At 43.7% G+C, this 19,342-nt stretch overlaps 1 protein-coding gene across 1 annotated transcript in view; it reads left to right on the plus strand.

Moving 5' to 3' along the window:
- Positions 1 to 19,342, plus strand: part of PRICKLE2 (prickle planar cell polarity protein 2) — a 388,704-nt gene that overhangs the window by 27,752 nt on the left and 341,610 nt on the right. The window contains exon 2 of the mRNA XM_044933918.2: positions 16,173 to 16,309. The gene's annotated coding sequence lies outside the window, so the exon portion shown is untranslated. The remainder of the gene's footprint in view (positions 1 to 16,172; positions 16,310 to 19,342) is intronic.

Genomic DNA, 19,342 nt, shown 5'->3' on the forward strand with positions numbered 1-19,342 from the left:
AAGTGAAGAAGCAGTGGTCCTCTACAGGAAAATCATGCTGCTATTATTAGAAGAAGGTGGGAAGGATACTGAGCAGGCAGTGACTGACTCTCAATACACTGTCCCTGAAGAGGATGTAGAAACCTGTGTCCTTGGCTGTATGTTAAGCCAGGAGCCAGGCTTGTTCATGTCTACACCCGTCTGTGTAGGGTGGAATTCAGCTGGAGTTAAGATCCAGTCACCAGTTGGCCAGGTAGGGGTGCCCAGGACACAGCGTTTAGTGAACCTCCAAAATTAACATGATCTTGTCCCTAACCTCTGTCCCTTTCCAGGACAGAATGAGTAAGGTGTCTTCAGCCAACTGGCAGAATACTATTTGGCCACATGCCCTCCTTCCCCACAATGCCAGCTCGACTTGGAGGTGAAAAGTAGCAGCTGGAGTAATTGCTGTGTCCACACCTGGACCTGATTTAGAGCCGTTCTTTCTTGCCAGCCCCAGTCCTCAATCGCACTCTTGGGGTTTTCATCTCTGGTGGGGTTAGTGCCCTGCTGCTTCTCTGTCTTTGAGAGAGAATTAAACTGAATTGGAAGCATGACATGCAATAAATATAATCCCTTGGGCCTGTTTCACAGGGTTATTCAACTTCTTGCTGAATATCATCTAAAATGAAGTTGAATTAAAAACTCAACTTGTTTTTGCTTTCTTCCTCCAAATCTCACCCTCTCCTTGACCTTTTCCCTGCTTTGTGTAGTTGCTGCAATTTTTAAGTGACGTTTGGCTCCAAGATACTCTTGGGGAACTTTTGATGGGCAGCACCCTGGGAAAGGACTCATTTCTGTCTCGTTCTGGCAGTACTAGACCCCACGGCTGCATGACAGCCTGTGCTTTCTCTAGGACTTCTATCATGGAGAAGTACTGAGAGATGTGAAAGGAAGACTACTTTTCCCCTCCTTCCCAGGGCTCATGCATCACTTTTGCCGCACTCTACCCCTCAGATCATGAACTCCTTATGGCAAAATTCAGACTTAAATTGAAGAAAGTAGGGAAAACCACTAAACCATTCAGGTATGACCTAAATCAAATCCCTTACGATTATACAGTGGAAGTGACAAATAGATTCAAGGGATTAGATCTGATAGAGTGCCTGAAGAACTATGGATGGAGGTTCATGACATTGTACAGGAGGCAGTGATCAAGATCATCCCCAAGAAAAAGAAATACAAAAAGGTTTTCTGAGGAGGTCTTACAAAGGGCTGAGAAAAGAAGAGAAGTGAAAGGTAAAGGAGAAAAGTAAAGATATACCTATCTGAATGCAGAGTTCCAAAGAATAGCACGGAGAGATGAGAAAGCCTTCTTCAGTGATCAGTGCAAAGAAATAGAGGAAAAAAAATAGTATGGGAAAGACCAGAGATCTCTTCAAGGAAAGTAGTGATACCAAGGGAACATTTCATGCAGAGATGGACACCTTAAAGGACAGAAATGGTATGGACCTAATAGAAGCAGAAGATATTAAAAAGAGGTGGCAAGCATACACAGAAGACCTATACAAAAAATATCTTCATGACCCAGATAACCATGATGGTGTGATCACTCACCTAGAGCCAGACATCCTGGAATGCGAAGTCAAGTGGGCCTTAGGAAGCATCACCATGAACAAAGCTAGTGGAGGTGATGGAATTCCAGTTGAGCTATTTCAGGTCCTAAAAAGTGATGCTATGAAAGTACTACTCAATATGCCAGCAAATTTGGAAAAGTCAGCAGTGGCCACAGGACTAGAAAAGGTCAGGTTTCATTCCAATCCCAAAGAAATGCAATGTCAAAGAATGTTCAAACTACCGCACAATTGCACTCATTTCACATGCTAGCAAAGTAGTGCTCAAAATTCTCCAAACCAGTCTTCTACAGTACGTGAACCATGAACTTCCAGATGTTCAAGCTGGATTTAGAAAAGGTAGAGAAACCAGAGATCAAATTGCCATCATCGAGAAAGCAAGAGAGTTCCAGAAAAACATCTACTTCTGCTTTATTGACTATGCCAAAGCCTTTGACTGTGTGGGTCACAACAAACTGTGGAAAACTCTTAAAGAGATGGGAATACCAGACCACCTGACCTGCCTCTTGAGAAATCTGTATGCAGGTCAGGAAGCAACAGTTAGAACTGGACATGGAACAACAGACTAGTTCCAAATCGGGAAAGGAGTGCATCAAGGCTGTGAATTGTCACCCTGCTAATTTAACTTATATGCAGACTACATCATGAGAAACGCTGGGCTGGAGGAAGCACAAGCTGGAATCAAGATTGCCTGGGGAAATATCAATAACCTCAGATATGCAGATGACACTACCCTTATGTCAGAAAGCGAAGAACTAAAGAGCCTCTTAATGAAAGTGAAAGAGGAGAGTGAAAAAGTTGGCTTAAAACTCAACATTCAGAAAACTAAGATCATGGCATCTGATCCCATCACTTTATGGCAAATAGATGGGAAAACAATGGAAATGGTGAGAAACTTTATTTTGGGGGCTCCAAAATCAGTGCAGATGGTGACTGTAGCCATTAAATTAAAAGATGCTTGCTCCTTGGAAGAAAAGCTATGATCAACCTAGACAGCTTATTAAAAAGCAGAGACATTACTTGGCCTAAAAAGGTCCATCTAGTCAAAGCAATGGTTTTTCCAGAAGTCATGTATGGATGCAAGAGTTGGACTATAAAGAAAGCTGAGTGCTGAAGAATTGATGCTTTTGAATTGTGGTGTTGGAGAAGACTCTTAAGAGTCCCTAGGACAGCAAGGAGATCCAACCAGTCAATCCTAAAGGAAATCAGTCCTGAATATTCATTGGAAGGACTAATGCTGAAGCCTGAAACTCCAATACTTTGGCCACCTGATGTGAAGGACTGACTCATTTGAAAACACCCTGATGCTGGGAAAGATTGAAGGCGGGAGGAGATGGGGACGACAGAGGATGAAATGGTTGGATGGCATGACTGACTCAATGGACATGAGTTTGGGTAAACTCTGGGAATTGGTGATGGACAGGGAGGCCTGGCATGCTGCAGTCCATGGGTTTGCAAAGAGTTGGACATGACTAAGTGACTAAACTGAACTGAACACCCCGCCTCCTTTAAATGCCTAACCTCCCTGTGGGACTGGGAGAAGTCCCGGGTGGGGCAGCAAACACTGGTCCGTGTATTTGCTCCAGTTACACTGTTGGGGATGAGACAATAGCTCCTGTGAACACGAGCAGGGAGCGTTCAATGCTGCTTTCTTCCCCTCCTCAATGCAGCTTTGATCCATCTGGGGCTACCCAAAAGGAATTGCAGTGTAACTGGGGCAGCCCAACAGGGGAACCATATCTCATTCGTGGGGGCAGCTTCTCTTGTGATTTGGGAAGTTATCAGGTCCGAGCTTGGACCATTCCGTGAGCGTGGAACACTCCCTCCCGACAGGCCCCTCCACACAGCAGGCTGCTAGCCTTTAGTGCAGAGCTCTGCTCTAGGGACGATGGCTGGTGCTAGTTATTAAACTGTTGTCTCTCAGCCGCAAAGTCACCCCTGTTTGGAGATGCGGTGGCTGGAATTGCTGCTTCTCCCAGCCAGCTGGTGCCATTCTAGGTTCTGCCACTAAGAGGTGCCAGAGGGGGATTGTCAAATGACAGGAGAGAGGAAGGACTCTCCTAGTTGCCATGAGCTTCCTTTGGGCAGGGCCGTCTGTCTCAGTCTCTCACTTTTTGCAGTACTCCCAGTGCCAGCTTCTTCATCACGTCTCTACCCCACGATTTACAAAACTACCCTACTTTAAAGACCACAGCCTCTGGGTTTTTTAAACAGTCCCAGCTCTCTGTGTATAGTTTCACTCACGACAAAGAGAAACCCCAACAGCTGGTCCAAGGAAGGGAGGGGTTTCTGCCTGCATAAAGATTCAGTTTCTCCCCTGGGGGGTGGATACAGCTAAGAGGATAAAAAAAATGACCTTTCACCTGCAAGAACAGTAATGTAAGATTAATTTGAAGCTTTGGAACTAATGAGGGGTCCTGTTGCAGCACCCCATGAATAACACTGTGTTTGCAGAGCCAGCAACCCAGTGATCTTTTTCCTCAGATGGAGCTGGGGAGAAAGGAAGGATAAGAAAGAAACTCATTTTTAGAAACAAACTTCAGAGGAGAGAGATGCCTGTAAAGCTGTTATTAGAGGAAGAAAAAGAAAAAAAAAAAAAAAAACCAGTGCAAATTATGTACCTTTAATCTACTTAGCTTTTCACTGTCGAATAGCTCAAGGGCTCAGATGGACAAGAGTATTGTGTAGTTAAATCTGTGAACTTGGAGTAGATCCCCTGGGGTCTAAGCCTGATCTGTGACTGTCTAGTGGTGTGATCTCAGACTTGCTTTTCCACTGTGTTTCAAGGAGGTTTGAATTAGAGCACATGGAAAGCACGTATGTTCAGGCCAGGATTCTGGTTATTTTTGCATTTTTGATGATGATTGAGGCAGGCAGGAACTTTATCCACACAACAGGAAGGCTAATGTCTAAGAACAGAAGACAAAAGCAGAATCAGTCTGATGGGACTCGTGGGGAAAGTGGTTTCAGCACCGCCCAAGAAAGAAGAGTCTCACAGGCTAGCTGACCAGCAATGGAAATGGCTCCTGGGGGAGGCAGTGAGCACCCTGTCCTTGGAAGTATGCAAGCAGGAGCTCTTTCTACTATATTGTAGGATGGGTTGGATAATTTGTAAAGATCCTTCCCCCTGTTCACACTCTGGATCTTCTGCTTACTAAATGCGTTGCCTGGGGTCTCAGAGCCTGGTTTGCCTTATCTGATGGTGGTACTGGCCTCCCTCTTACAGTTTCTCTTCTGTTTTCTTCAGTCCTTCCTGTCAACACAGTGAGGATCGTGATGGACTGGACACTGAATTAGGCCCTGGGAATACTGAAAGGAAGTAGATGGTATATAGATGCTGCCTTGGAAGAAACTCAGGCATGCGGGGGAGGGGACCGATGAACAGAACATCAGAAGCAGTTCCACAGAGGTGCTGAGAGAGTATTGGGTGTTCTGGGAGCACGGGAAGAGCATCTCCCTCAACAGGAGTGACATGGGGAAGGGGTGTTGGAGAATGCTTCCTGGAGGAGATGCTATACTATTTGGATGCTGGGAGTGTGTGCTTTGGAAGCAGAGTAAACACTAGGATAGAAGACCCAGGGTGCAGGACAGTGTGGCGTGCAGGGAGCTGTACCAAAGGCAGTGTTGGTAGGATGCAAAATGTCAAGTAAGCATGATGGGAGACAGGATGAAGAGGTACTAGGTAGGGACTGGACAACGGAGGCCCTTCTCTTTCACGCTAAGGAACTTGGATCCTCTACATGATGAAATGTCAATGACTGGTTTAAATCAGCATGTTCAGGTTTCTGTTACAAAGCAACCCCTCAGAGCCCAGGTGGAAGATAGATCAGGGAGCAACAAAGCTGGACCATCAGTTGAAAGACTCCTGAGCCCTAGGAGTCCTCTAAACCAGAGGTAATGCCACAAACCAGGCGTCTTGTGGAGTTTCTGTGAGGATGCAATGGGGGGATGCCCAGGGACGCTCCCAGTAAAACAAGAACTGCTTTTCAAATGTACAGGATGACTATAAAACTTTGGTTTTGGGGGGCATCATATAAATTGGGCCCTCTCATCCCTTACCCAGACAGTGGCAATAAAAGCCATGCTTATCATCCAAACCAGCATAAATGGTACTTGTGCTTAAGAAGAGCCTTTAAAAAGGTGGTGAAACCAGTGGCTTGAGAAATAATTTTACAGATGCTTCTGGATGCAAAGGTTTCCATTCCAAGCCTGAATTTTGGTGCTGCTGGGAAGGATGGGCACGTGGGGGCGGGGGTGAAAGATTAGATTTCACGCAGACAAACGAAGAGGCCAGACGATGGTCTTTGAATAAAACTTCTGATGGATTTGGCACGAGAGGGCACTGGAGATGGGCCCAAATGTCTCGGATTTGCTGAACTGTTTTTGCAGACAGTTGGATGTTTACCAGGATTTTTTGGACCTTGTAGATGTGCCCTGGAATGCCTTGTCTCAGGGAAGGCGAGAGGAGTCTCTCTTAAGCAAGTGTGGTGTCTGCTCCTCATGCTGTTTATAGCAGATCCGAGAGCTGTCTTCGAAATTAACAATAGATGTGCATAAATCTTCCTCAGTTACCTAGCAACTAATACAAGACAGTGGAGAGGTTCACAGGGCTGGGAGGAGGCAAACCTGTTTGAGGACTACCTGGGAGCACTTTGGTGATACTTTAGGGATTGCAGGGAGGGAAAGAAGGAAAATTAACATGACTAATGAAATGTGGGGGTTTCTTTCTTTTTATTTCTTATAAACATTGAATCAGGTTACAAAAACCTTTCCTACATCTCTGAGATACCTAGCAAAGCGAAGGTTTACAAAGAAACGACATAATTTCTGAGGCCTCTTCCAAAGCTAAACGTTTGGCTGTAAACTAGCAGGGGGACCTCATGTATAAAATAATAGATCACATTAGTGGAACTGCAAAGTTTCACTCACATTTGTAGGATGTATGGAATGATAGAGTTTTTAGATTTCAGTTTCGTTGGATGCAAGAGACGCGTTTTGAGTCAAAATGGATGTTTAAAGGGAAAAGGCATTGAAACAATGAAGTTGTAAGGTATGCAACTTAAGACACACACACACAAATATATTCTCTGTAGATATGTATGTATATCTGTGTGTGCATTTTGTTTATAAAAATTAGTGTATGCATTAAGCCTTGGGCTACAAATTCAGCGCTATAGGGCCTGACAGGTGGCACTGATGAGTCCTGTGCCCAGGACGACAGAGAGTCAAATATCTGGGCCATTGCTGGGTGACAACCTTAAGAGAGTAGCACCCAGTGCTGCCGGATCTGCTGCTTCCCCAAAAAGGGAGACATCCAGAATTCATGTAGCATCTCCAATTTTTCAAATATTGACAACTAATTTGAAGTTTTAAAAAGCATCGTGTGGGCTAAACAAAGCAACTCTGCCTTAAAGCAAAAAAGCTCTGAAAACTTAGTCCTCTTTTTAAAGATTATACAGCTCCTCATGACCCACTTTATCTGATGGGATGGAGAAGAGCTCACCCAGGCCACAGGCTAATAAGGTTCATCCAGTGCCTCCCACAGCTTCCCAGGTGGCTCAGTGGTAAAGAATCTGCCTGCCCATGCAGGAGCCACAGGAGATGTGGGTTCGATCCCTGGGTCAGGAAGATCCCCTGGAGAAGGAAATGGCAACCCACTCCAGTATTCTTGCCTGGAGAATCCCATGGACAGAGGAGCCTAGTGGGCTATAGTCCATGGGGTTCCAAAGAGTTGGACATGACTGAGCGTGCAAGCACATGAGTGCCTCCTGTTAATACCTTCTGTGCAAGGTGATTTTCTTATCTGTCATGCTCAGTATCTTTCCAGATATGAATATTACTTATCACACGAATTAGAACATTTATTTCAAATATGAGAATGCTGAGGCCCACATACATCAAGGTTTTGCTGAAGGTCCTGAGTCTCCAAATCGGTTTCATTGCTCCAACTCTACAACTGCCTACTCTTAAGGGTTTGACTCCCCTGGAATAAAAGAGGTGAGGGTGATTGTTATTTTTATAGGGGAAAAATAGTTTTAACAGAATTTCTCTTAAGAAGAGTTAGGAAGCTGTATCTGTTTGCTAGAGCTGCCATAACAAAGGTCCACAAGCTGGGTGGCTTAAACGACATACCTGTATTCTCTCATGATTCTGGAAGCTAGAAGTCCAAGATCAAGGTGTGAGCAGGGTTGGTTTCTTGTGGAGTCTGTCTCCTGGCATGTGAAGACTGACCGTCTTCTCCCTGCGTCTTCCCTCTGTGTGTCTGTGTTACGAATCCCCTCTTCTTATAAGGACACAGTCATATTGGATTAAGGCTCATTCATTTTATCTTTTTTTTTTTTAAAGACCTCACTTTATCTTTTTTTTTCTGTTTTTAAATTTTAATTATCTTCTAATTACTTTCCATATACAGTTATTACAAAATACTGGTTCTGTTCCCTGAGTTTTACAGTACATTCTTGAACCTATCTTATACCCAGTACTTTGTACCTCCCACTCCGCTACGCTTATGTGGCTCCCCCCGCTGGTAACTGTTAGTTTGTTCTCTGTATCTGTGAGTCAGCTTGTTATATTCACTAGTTTTCTGTTTTTTTGGATTCCATATATAAGTGATATCATACAGTGTTTATCTTTCTCTGTCTGACGTATTTTGCTTAACATAATATAACCTCCAAGTGCATCCATGTTGCTGCAAATGGCCAAATATCATTCTTTTCTTATGACTGAGTGGTGTTCCATTGTATGTATATGTGTGTGTGTGTGTATACATCCACACTTCATACTCTATCCATTCAGCTGTTGATGGAAATACAGATTGTTGCCATGCCTTGGCAATTGTAAATAATGTAGCTGTGAACATTGAGGTGTGTCTGTCTTTTGGAATATGTCTTTTTGGGGTTTTTTCAGATATGTACCAAGGAAAGGAACTGCTGGGTCATATGGTAGTTTTATTGTTAGTTCTTTGGGAAATCTCCATACTGTTTTCCACAGTGACTGCACCAGTTCACATTCTTAACAACCAATGTACAAGGATTGCCCTTACATCCTCCCCAACATTTATGATTTGTGCTCTTTTTGATAATAGCCACTCTGACAGGTGAGAGGTGATACCTCATTGTGGTTTAGATTTGTTTCTCTGATGATTAGTGATGCTGAGCATCTTTCCATGTGCCTGTCGGCCATCTGCATTTCCTCTTTGGAAAAATGTCTGTTCAGTTCTGCATTTTTTAATCAGGTTGCTTGTTTCTCTGAGGTTGCGTTGTATGAGCTGTTTATATATGTTGAATGTTAATCTCTTACCTGATTTAGTTTTATCTTAATTATGTCTTTAAAGAGCCTATCTCCAAATACAGTCACCTTCTGAGGTCCAGAGGCTTAGAGTTTCAACCTCTGGATTTTTAGGAAACACAATTCAGCTTCAAACAGAAACCATCCACTTTTTTCCCTCTTCTGTCCCTTTAGTATTATTATTAATATTATTGGAGAAACTGAGAGAGGTTTTCTAAATCCGGGAGACAGAGTGTCAAGCAGGGCATTGGTGAACCTGAGGGCATCTGCTGATCTCATAAGCACAGGGTGGCTGTCCAAGCATCTCACCTCCCTAGCAGGAGAGGGTGTTCACACACTTGACCCTGTCAACCTGTCTCCAAAGCATCGTTTCAATGTTTTAGGATAAATACAACATGAGGCATTTAACAGTGTCATTCTTTTACTTGGCATCACTTCTTATATATGTATGTATTGATTTAAAATAACATTAATGTGGACACGTAGCACTATTTATCATATCAAAATGGGAACCAACCGCAGTGTCCAGCAGTAGGATTTAATAGGATTCTCTGCAGCCTTTGGAAAGTTGGCTGTGGAAAAATATTTGCAGTGTGAGAAAAAGCTCAGGATAGATGAAGGGGAAAAAAGCATGTTACAAAGAAATATGTACAGTTTGATCCAATTTTTTGTAAACAATTTATTACATGTACATAGATATTCACACACACACACATATATATGCATCTTTGTTCATTTGGAAACACATGCTCTAACACGTTTAAGATATCTCTCAGTCATGGAATTGTGTATATTTAAGATTTTTTTCTTCTGTTTTCTTCATGTCTTGTGTTTTCTGCAATAAATATAATTTTTGTGATCAGGAGAAAGCCCATAAAAATCCAAACGTGGCTGTACACACTTAATTTACATTCTTCTAACTCAGCCATTGCCATAAGGAGCTCTCTTATGGCTTGTAACGTGGGGTGGCATTTATAAAAATTTCATTTACTTGCCATTTTCCAGTTGCAACTCTCAGCCATGATCACCTGGACTCTACAAGAATTTTTGTGCCAGGCTTGAGAAACTCTTTTCTCTTTTCTGTCCATCTGACTTTCTTTTCTCATGGAAGGGGCTTTTTGAGTGAATTCAGAGAAAGGGCAGCACCCCACAGGCCTGAATAAAGGGCAGGAAAATACGTAAGTGAACTAAAGTAACATCCGAGCAGACCTAAAAAAGAAGCAAGATGTAACTTCACAGTGACTCTGTGCCTTCTGGTTCTCTGTGTTTATTTGTAAGATCCTTTGGACACACTTCCTTTTTAATAGAACATGCTTTCATTGGCTACATCTCTGCAATGTATCCTTTTATGAAGGAGGGGTCTGTGGAGGGTGACACTGTACTAAACTTGGAAGAGACAGTAGTGGTCACTTTGATCAACCCCTGACATCATTGGTTCCCAGACCTCTGAATCCCCTTGAGAAACTTTATCAAGGGTGAGGGTCCCATGCATGCTGTCTGCTAAGTTGCTTCGGTCTTGTCTGACTCTGTGTGATCCTATAGACTGTAGCCCACCAGGCTCCTCTGTCCTTGGCATTCTCCAAGGAAGAATACTAGAGTGGGTTGCTGTGCCTTCCTCCAGGGCTTGACAACTTCTACACACTCCTATAACACAGGACTCCTAAGTAAGTAGTTAATACCATCCCCCTAAGTTGCGGGCATAAATTGATCTAACAGTTGTGTAAGTCGATCGGCTGTATGTCAGAGGGTCCCATACCACTAAAGAAAAAGAAGGGGGTTGGGCCTGTGAATCGTGAAAGCTCTGGTTCTTTTGATATTTGTGCCTCAGCTTCCTCATCAGTAAAATGGGGCCATCACAAAATCTAACTTAAAGAGTTGTGAGAATTAAGGGAACTTCAGTTAACTCAAGTAAAGTGCTTAGCGCAGCAGAGTGCTGGTTCTGTGCATGCATCCCTATTTCCATTTTTCTTTTTACCAGCCTTTTTGGAGGGAATGGGCAGAAGAAAGGGCTTTTTTGCTTTAAGTGAAGAGGACCTGGTGAAAGACTTAGGCCAGAGGTCAGCAAACTAAGCTTGCAGGCCAAATTTGACCTACCACCTATTTTCTTAAATAAAACTTTTACAGAGAGTCAGTCTCATTCCTTCATCTCTGACTGCTTTTGCACTACAATTACAGAGTTGAGTTGTGATAAAGACTGAGTGCCCTGCAAAGCTGGAAATATTTTCTGTCTGGCTGTTTACAGAATACATTTGCCAACCCCAATCTAGAGTTAAAAAAAGAAGAAAAAACCAGCAGTGTCTTTTCCACGTGATCTGCCATTGAAGGGACGCGTGTTATGAGGCTCTTCCTATCAGGTGAAGTGGCTGACTCTTGTCAAAGATTTCCTGTACCTAAGAGTCAACCCTCACCCACACCTTAATTTCTGTGTCTTTCACCAAGAATTAACACCCACACCAACTGAGACTAAGGCCGTATTCCTTCGTATTTTGGCTAGTTCTACCAGAAACACAAGGAATGGAGTGGTGCATGTCTGAGAAGGCTCCCGGGACCAGGATGCCCGGCCTCACCCAGGCCTATGACTCTGTGATTCTTCCTGGGCACAGAGCTGCTTGTCACTTCCCAGCACCCCTGCTGTAGGGGGACCCGGTCTTATGTTCTTAAGGTGGAAGTGGGGGGAAATGTTTCCCCAGTTCCCACATCTGATCTGAATCTTCCTCACTGACCTTTCTCAATCTTACCTGTTCCTTGCCTGCAGGTCAGATGCAGACAGTCCAGTGAAGGACCCTAAGGTTCAGAGCAGGTTGTCCAATAAAACTTTCTGGAATGATGGAAAGTTTCCATTCTGCACTGTCCAATACAGTAGCTTCTAGTCTTATGAGGCTCTTGAGAACTGGACATGTGGCTAGTATGACTGAGGAAGCGAATTTTTACTTTTCATTTAAATGGCACGTACGACTTGTGACTTGTTATTGGACTATGCACCTCTGGGGGATGGCAGATGCAGATGTTAGGAGAATCATAGGCCTGAATGTCTGGGTGGAACCAACACGGTTCCTCCCCCGCCTATCCCCACACCCCTACCCCTTGCCTTGGATTGTGATGTGAGCAGGAAATAAACAGCTCTTTGCATTGGCCTGTGAGGGTTACTGTTTGACCAGCTGGGCTGCCATGACTAACACAGACATGTGTCTTGGCAACCACCTTTCTGAAGAACGGACAATTCAGTCTACTCCTCATCCATTTTAGAAGCTCAAGGAATGCCAGGGGCCTCTGCTGAGATCTTGTTTTCAAGGCATTGATTATCCTATTTAAAAGATGAAAGAGGTGGCTTTGTGGGCCAGAGAGCAAGTGATTTCACTTAGCACCTTGGCCATATACGAACCTGGTTATACGCTAGGTGGGAAGGTTCACTGTTCAGAACTCAGTTCCAGTTGTGTGGTTGTTTTTTTTTTTTTTTTTTACAACTGCTTTAAACTGTGCTTCTCCTGCTCATGACAGAGAAAGGGCCATCTGGTTTGATGATTTTTTGGCTTGAAGGAGAGAACACGAAAGACAAGTATAAGCTTTAATACTCAAGAGATCTGATTCTCTGCTGAAGAGGAAATGAACTCCATATCCAGGAGAATTCTGCCAGGAAGGGGCCAAATAGACCATGCTCTCTGGAGGGTTCTCAGTGGTGCTGTGAACACCATTTTAACTCTCCTTTTGGTCATTTCCAAGGTGAGACAGTGATGCATCGCTGGAGCAGGACAGCTCATCTCACCTTCTCTGGTGTCATCAGAGAGGGGATCTAGCAAGTTTCCATGCAAAGCCAGACATGCTAGGATGGCATGAGCCATCTCACCTGCTCTATGTGCTTGCCCGATTCTGGGAGAAGCACCTGACTTTCTGCTTTGTTGTAAAGAGAACCCACTTTGAAATCAAACAGACCTCGACCAGAATCTCAACTGTCACTTGTTGTTTGGTCAGTAAGTCATATCTGACTCTTTTTGCGGCTCCATGGACTGTAGCCCTTCAGGCTTCTCTGTCCATGGGATGTTCCAGGCAAGAATACTGGAGTGGGTTGTCATTGTCCTTCCTCAGGGGATCTTCCTGACCCAAGGATCGAACCCACATCTCCTGCATTGGCAGGAGGATTCTCTACCACTGAGTCTCCAGAGAAGCCCCTGCCACTTATTAGCTTAGACAAACCATGTCACTTCTCTGAGCCTTGTTTTCTTTCATTTAGGGATAATAATAATAAACCAACCCCACAGAGCTGTCATAAGAATGAAATGAATCAGTGTCTGTGGCAGCATATGTAGGGCAGGGCTTCATGCAGAATCAGTACCTTGAGGGACTGAGGGTCTGGAGGATACAATTCCAGTCCTGGTGCTTCAGGGTGGTCCTGTGATGAGGATGTGGGGCCATGTGTTAATTAGAGCACTGCTTCTCAAATTTCAATGTGTATTCATACCACTTGCAGATTTTGTGTAAATCCAGGTTCTGAGTTAGCAGGTTTATGTCATGTAAGTGAGTTTCCAGGTAGTAATTTCAAGGCTGCTGGTTGCTGACATCACCTTTGGAGAACAAGGAATTCAAAGCATCAACTGGATCTGTGTCTCCCTCCTCTGTCACCCACATAGAAGCAGCGTACTCTCTATTTTGAGTACAGAGAATGGGGGAAGTGGAGGATGAGGATGACATAGTTGGCAGACAGAAGGGGAATCCAGGAAAATGAGGAAAGAAATTGTGGGAAAAAACATGGATTCGAGGTTTTCAACCTGAGTGGACTTCAGACTCACTTGGAGAACTTTAACACTCTCTGTTTTTAAGTCTCACCTCAGGAATCACATATTTAAGAGACTGGGATGGGGCCAGTTATGACATATGAAAGCAAATAACTCCTCAGGTTATTCTTATGTGCAGCTTGGGTTGAAAACTGCTGGCCTAGAGAAAAGAGGCAAGTTTCCCAACTAGAAAAATTCAAGAAAGTATCTTTTCAAGATATGAGATCAGATGTTTTTTTTTTGGGGGGGGCAGTGCTAGTTTAAGAGGAAAAAGTTCATGAAAATTGTAGATAAGAGGGCAGTTGAAATCTTGAAAAATTGGATCCATTTGATGAAGCCATTACAAAACACTAAAATTCTGGGTCACCGACATGATAACTTAACTCTTTGAAGCATTTTGGGCCTTTGAACAATTTGTTTGTCTATTGAGAAGCCAACAGTAAATGGTAGACATGAAATCTATGCCATCTGGGGGGAATTGGAGGTTCTAGGGCTTCCCTGATGGCTCAGTGGGTAAAGAACCCACCTGCAGTGCAGGAGACACAGGAGACGCGGGTTTAATCCCTGGATCAGGAAGATCCCCTGGAGAAGGAAACAGCAACCCACTCCAGTATTCTTGCCTGGGAAGTCTCACAGAGGAGCCTGGTGGGCTACAGGCCATGGGGTTGCAAAGAATCAGACACAAATGAAGCGACTCAGCGCGTTTCTTTCACAAACATCATGGATTTGATTGTTCTCTGTGCTCACAGAGGCTACTGAATTGGAGCACAGAAGTCACCTTGGCTGGTAACCTTACCCAGGTCTCTATCCAGTGGGTCTCCCTCCATCAGGAGGCCGTGAGCCCAGCACACATGCTCCAACGCAATCTCACGCATGAGCATCGTTAGTGTTGCTGAGTGAGTTTTGACTCCTGAAGCCCAGGTATAGGCTGCCTCCTTGTCACCAGCAGTCAGCTCAGAGTTGGCACTTGACCAGCCTTGACACAAAGCTCAGCCCCTTTCCAGGATCTCAGTATGCCAACTATCTGCAAATATTTTATCGAAGATGCCTTATGTCTTGGGGAGGGGCTACATCAGACACTGTGGCACATTTCCCTTGAACAGTCCTCAATGGGTATACATCTCCCCCTGAAAACCTGAATGCACAGCCAATAAGGAGACTGTCCTCTATCACCAAACCCAGCCTCCTCCCAGCCTTTTACTCCTTTGGAGCAGAGCTCCATTCAGTTCAGTTCAGTCGCTCAGTCGTGTCTGACTCTTTGCGACCCCATGAATCGCAGCACGCCAGGCCTCCCTGTCCATCACCAACTCCCGGAGTTTACCCAGACTCACGTCCATCGAGTCAGTGATGCCATCCAGCCATCTCATCCTCTGTCGTCCCCTTCTCCTCCTACCCCCAATCCCTCCCAGCATCAGAGTCTTTTCCAATGAAAAGACTTTTCCACCTCTTCGCCTGAGGTGGCCAAAGTACTGGAGTTTCAGCTTTAGCATCATTCCTTCCAAAGAAATCCCAGGGCTGATCTCCTTCAGAATGGACTGGTTGGACCTCCTTGCAGTCCAAGGGACTCTCAAGAGTCTTCTCCAACACCACAGTTCAAAAGCATCAATTCTTCGGCATTCAGCCTTCTTCACAGTCCAACTCTCACATCCATACATGACCACAGGAAAAACCATAGCCTTGACTAGACGAACCTTTGTTGGCAAAGTAATGTCTCTGCTTTTGAATATGCTATCTAGGTTGGTCATAACTTTCCTTCCAAGGAGTAAGTGTCTTTTAATTTCATGGCTCAGCTCTGTCCTATTTGCTCCACGCTTGGTTGTCTATACCCAAGCATAGCAAACACAAGGTTCCCTAGAAACCCAGACCTGCCCTCTTTAGGTATGTGTTATCACCCGTTACCTGGATGTTGAGCAGCTTATTCCGATGGGTACAGAGCTGGGCACAGCTTCTGGGAGGAAGGAAAAAAGCAGAGCAGGTGCAGATCACAGCCAGACAAGCTGCCTGTGGGAAGCCTTTGCCTGAAGAGTCAGAGTCAGTGGTTCTGCTTTGTGACCGCAGGCTGAAATCACAGGGGGAGTTCATAAAATGCTGATGACTGAGTCACACCCCGGGAGACTCTGATTTCGTTGGTCTGGGGTGTGACCTGGGCACTGGGATTCTTATGAGTTCCCCAAGTCATTCCTAGGGTGCAGCCAACTTTGATACACGCTATTCCATCCAAGCTGGTTAGTGCTAAAGAGGAAAAGGGCAGCCGTGGGCCTTTCCTTATAGAGCGATTGCTTTGTCCTGATTGCTGACCCAGTTAGTCTTGCCTTGAGTGTCTAATTCCTTCAAGTGAGCCCTCTTAGTGTCTACCATCAGAAAGTATAAGCCTGCAAAGGTTGAGAACCACTGAATAATTCTGTATCTTGGTGAGGTAAAGAGGCCATAAGTAGGAGGGCAGGAACTGGGGTTAGATTTTATTTTTGACTTAGGATTGAGAGAAATACCAGTTCCTATATCAAACTACTATCCTCATTTGCAGGATGCTTTTCAAGCACAGACCAAGGCAACTGGGGAAATAGCAGGAAGCTCTCCTTTTCATGATTCCTATTCCTAAGGCACGACTGGAAGACAATGCAACCACGACTTGAGAGCTGGAAGAAAGGGGCAGCCTTGAAGGTGAGCAGAGGGGAAAAGAGATGGGGGAGAAAGTGGAAACAAAGGTAGTCAAAGGAGAAGGATGTTCACTCACCTTCTGCAACATACTGGTCCTTCGCCCCCTTGGATGCACGCCGTCCTTCTCAGCCGTGTGAGGAACCCTGAACACTCTGTGTGTGTTTGTGTGGATGTGTGAGTGGGGGAGAGGCAGTTTTAATGGAAAGTCATCCTCAAAGGTAGGAACAGATCAGGAGAACCTGAGATAACAGAGCTAGGCTTCATGCTTTCCGCAAGCACCTCTCTTAACAGCATAAGGTGATGGCAGACCGCACACCTTGGCGAGCATCTGTTTCCTCTTCTGCCCTTCCTGGGAGTCTCGGGCTTGGGATGTGATATTTATGAATGTACTTTGGAAACAGTCGACTGCTATCTAAGTGCAAGGGATCATTTAAAAAGTCAGCGTTGCATCTCTGTGCTTTTATAAGGATACTAGGAAAACGAGGAATATAGTATTACAAAGCCTCACGTGCATGGTTGAAGGGAGTGTTAGAAGAAAAAAAACAAAAACATTTTTTTCTGTGATTACAAAAGACATACATGTCATGGGGAAAAACTTAGACAATTGCAAAGACGTAAAACCTGAAATTCCTCTTCCCAAGCATACTGCTATTTGTCTTTGTCTTACAGGACAATTATGTGTGTATATTTAAAATCCATCATATTTTCAAATTCAAAAGCCTCTTAATTCAAAACAATACATGTTTGTTATAGAAACAGAATAGGTAGGTTAAAAACCATCTATATTCTACCACTTAGAACCTCCTAATCTTCTAGAACTTTGGAAAGTTATGTAATTATTTATACATTTTATATTTTTACCTTTATTTATTGTACAAGGAGTGTACACTTATTTTATAAAAACTAGGTGAGCAAAAGGGAAACTTTATCATTAAATCAGTTGAAACTAAATCATTAAATCACTTGAAACTGAAACCTCAAAACAACTGACCGCAGTTTGTATTATTTTTTATTACAGTCTGTAGACTTTTCAATATTCAAATATATGTGTATTTTTGAAAGTGTAACAGGTGCCCAAAATCTTTTGCAAGTAAGAACTCATATTGCTAATTTTATAACCCGCTTTCCAAATGGAACAAGATACATGTTCTACAACTTCATTTTTAATGTCTGGGTAGAATCCCATTGGAAGGACACACTACTATTTATTTAACAGGTTGTCTGACAAATATTTAGATTGTGTGTGATTTTTCTTTTCCCTCTTAGAAACAACACTGTCCTGACTATCCATTTACCACAAATTTGTGCTTTTTTTGTAATTTAAATTTTAGGTTAAGCTGGGCCAGTGTCTCTGCAGAATCCTAAGGCTTTTCAAAAATAAAGATGTTGACTGCCTAGTGTAGGACTTTTTATCATTTCCAACATTTTTTCTTTATACATATTAGATTATATTGATAAATCTAAAATTATTTAAAGTCCTGTGAAATATTTAGCCTGCCAACACTTTTTATTCCACTTCTCTCTATATTTAATTTTTTCTGATTATTATGTCAGTTTCATGCTCATACAAGAAAATTTGTGGACCTCAGAAGCATGTGCATTGGGAAGAAAGGAAAAAGTCTCATATAATCCCCCTGCAAGAGAGCAGTGTGTCTCTAGTTACTTCCATCCAAACCCTCACCACACGTGACTTCACATGGTCTTTTTCAAAATACTATTTGTAGACTTCTGATTAGGAAGATGCTTTGACGGAGCTTCTAAGTGTTGGCTGCTGCTCATGGAGATTTTAGCCCTGTTAAAACACTTAGAATTGTTTCTAGGAAGTACCAGAAAGAAATATGCACATGGGTGAGGCCGTGCTGAGATGTTGTGTTGTTCTTCTCTATCTTAGACAGTATTATGTGGACAGATCCCTGAGGTTTCCTGCAGTTGTGTAGGAAGAGGGCATCAGTGGCTTCACTTGGTTTAACAGTCACAGCCTTAGACAAGAAAAAAATGTAAAAGTCAAAATACGGAAGACAGGCACATGTAGACCAAGAGAAGGAGAGAGAAACAGCCCCTTGCCTCACTTGATTCACATTTGATGTTAGAAGGCTTCAGACAACAAGGACACAATTCTCAATCTAGGTAAGTAAGTTTACATTTCTGACTATAAAATGAGGATATGCACATTTAAAAGGCAAAAAGAAAAAAAAATCATTTCACCATCAATCCATTGTAAGATTTTGTGCTTCTTTCCAGTTTCTTGATGCATGCCTTTTAAGACTAGTTAAAGCCCAACAGTTTACACTGGTTTTGCATTTCTGCTTCATAGTATAGCCAAGGCATCTGCCCATGTCAGGAGTTCTGGAGGATCATTTCTTCAAGTTGTGTTAGTAATTGTATTGCCTTGAGAGATGAAGAAGGAACATACATCAAAGATGTCTGTGAAGGGCAAATGCGGTGATAAAGCAAAATAAAATTGGCTGCTGTTCACGTATAGCTGCCAGTGAGAGTATATTTTCCTTCCTGGGTTACTAAGCTTTATCTTCCTAAGCAAGATAAAGTGGTTGTTGAATAGATAAGTAAGACACTGCTGCTCATAAGTGAGCCTCCGGTGTGTTATAAATAAGTTCTGGGAAAACTTGTTCTTGCCCTGAAGAGACGGACCCAGGGGGGCTCATCCACAAAGAGATGCTCTTATGGCAGGTGGGAGGGCAGACACTCTCGGCGCCCTCTTTGTAGAGTGGGATTGGGTCTTGTGCATGTGGTGTGTTCTGATAAATGTGTGGAGACCACGTACATCTTTTCTCCTCTTTGATCAAGTAACAAAAGTCAAGGTCTGGAAAAACTCAAACCATGTGTCCCCAGGGCGTTGCCTCCTCCACCACCCGCACCTACCCTGGAGCAAGACACGGGGCAGGGGTACTGCCCCGGCCCCTGTGGTTCCTCCCAGGTAGTTTGAAAAAGGTGCTGGTTCCTCTGAATGGAGATCATTCCCTCCATCTGTTAGCAGCTTGTACTGCACTGGTTTTGTTACTGACCTTCGCCAAACAT

Source organism: Bubalus bubalis, chromosome 21, assembly GCF_019923935.1.
Source record: "Bubalus bubalis isolate 160015118507 breed Murrah chromosome 21, NDDB_SH_1, whole genome shotgun sequence".
Lineage (NCBI taxonomy): Eukaryota > Metazoa > Chordata > Mammalia > Artiodactyla > Bovidae > Bubalus > Bubalus bubalis.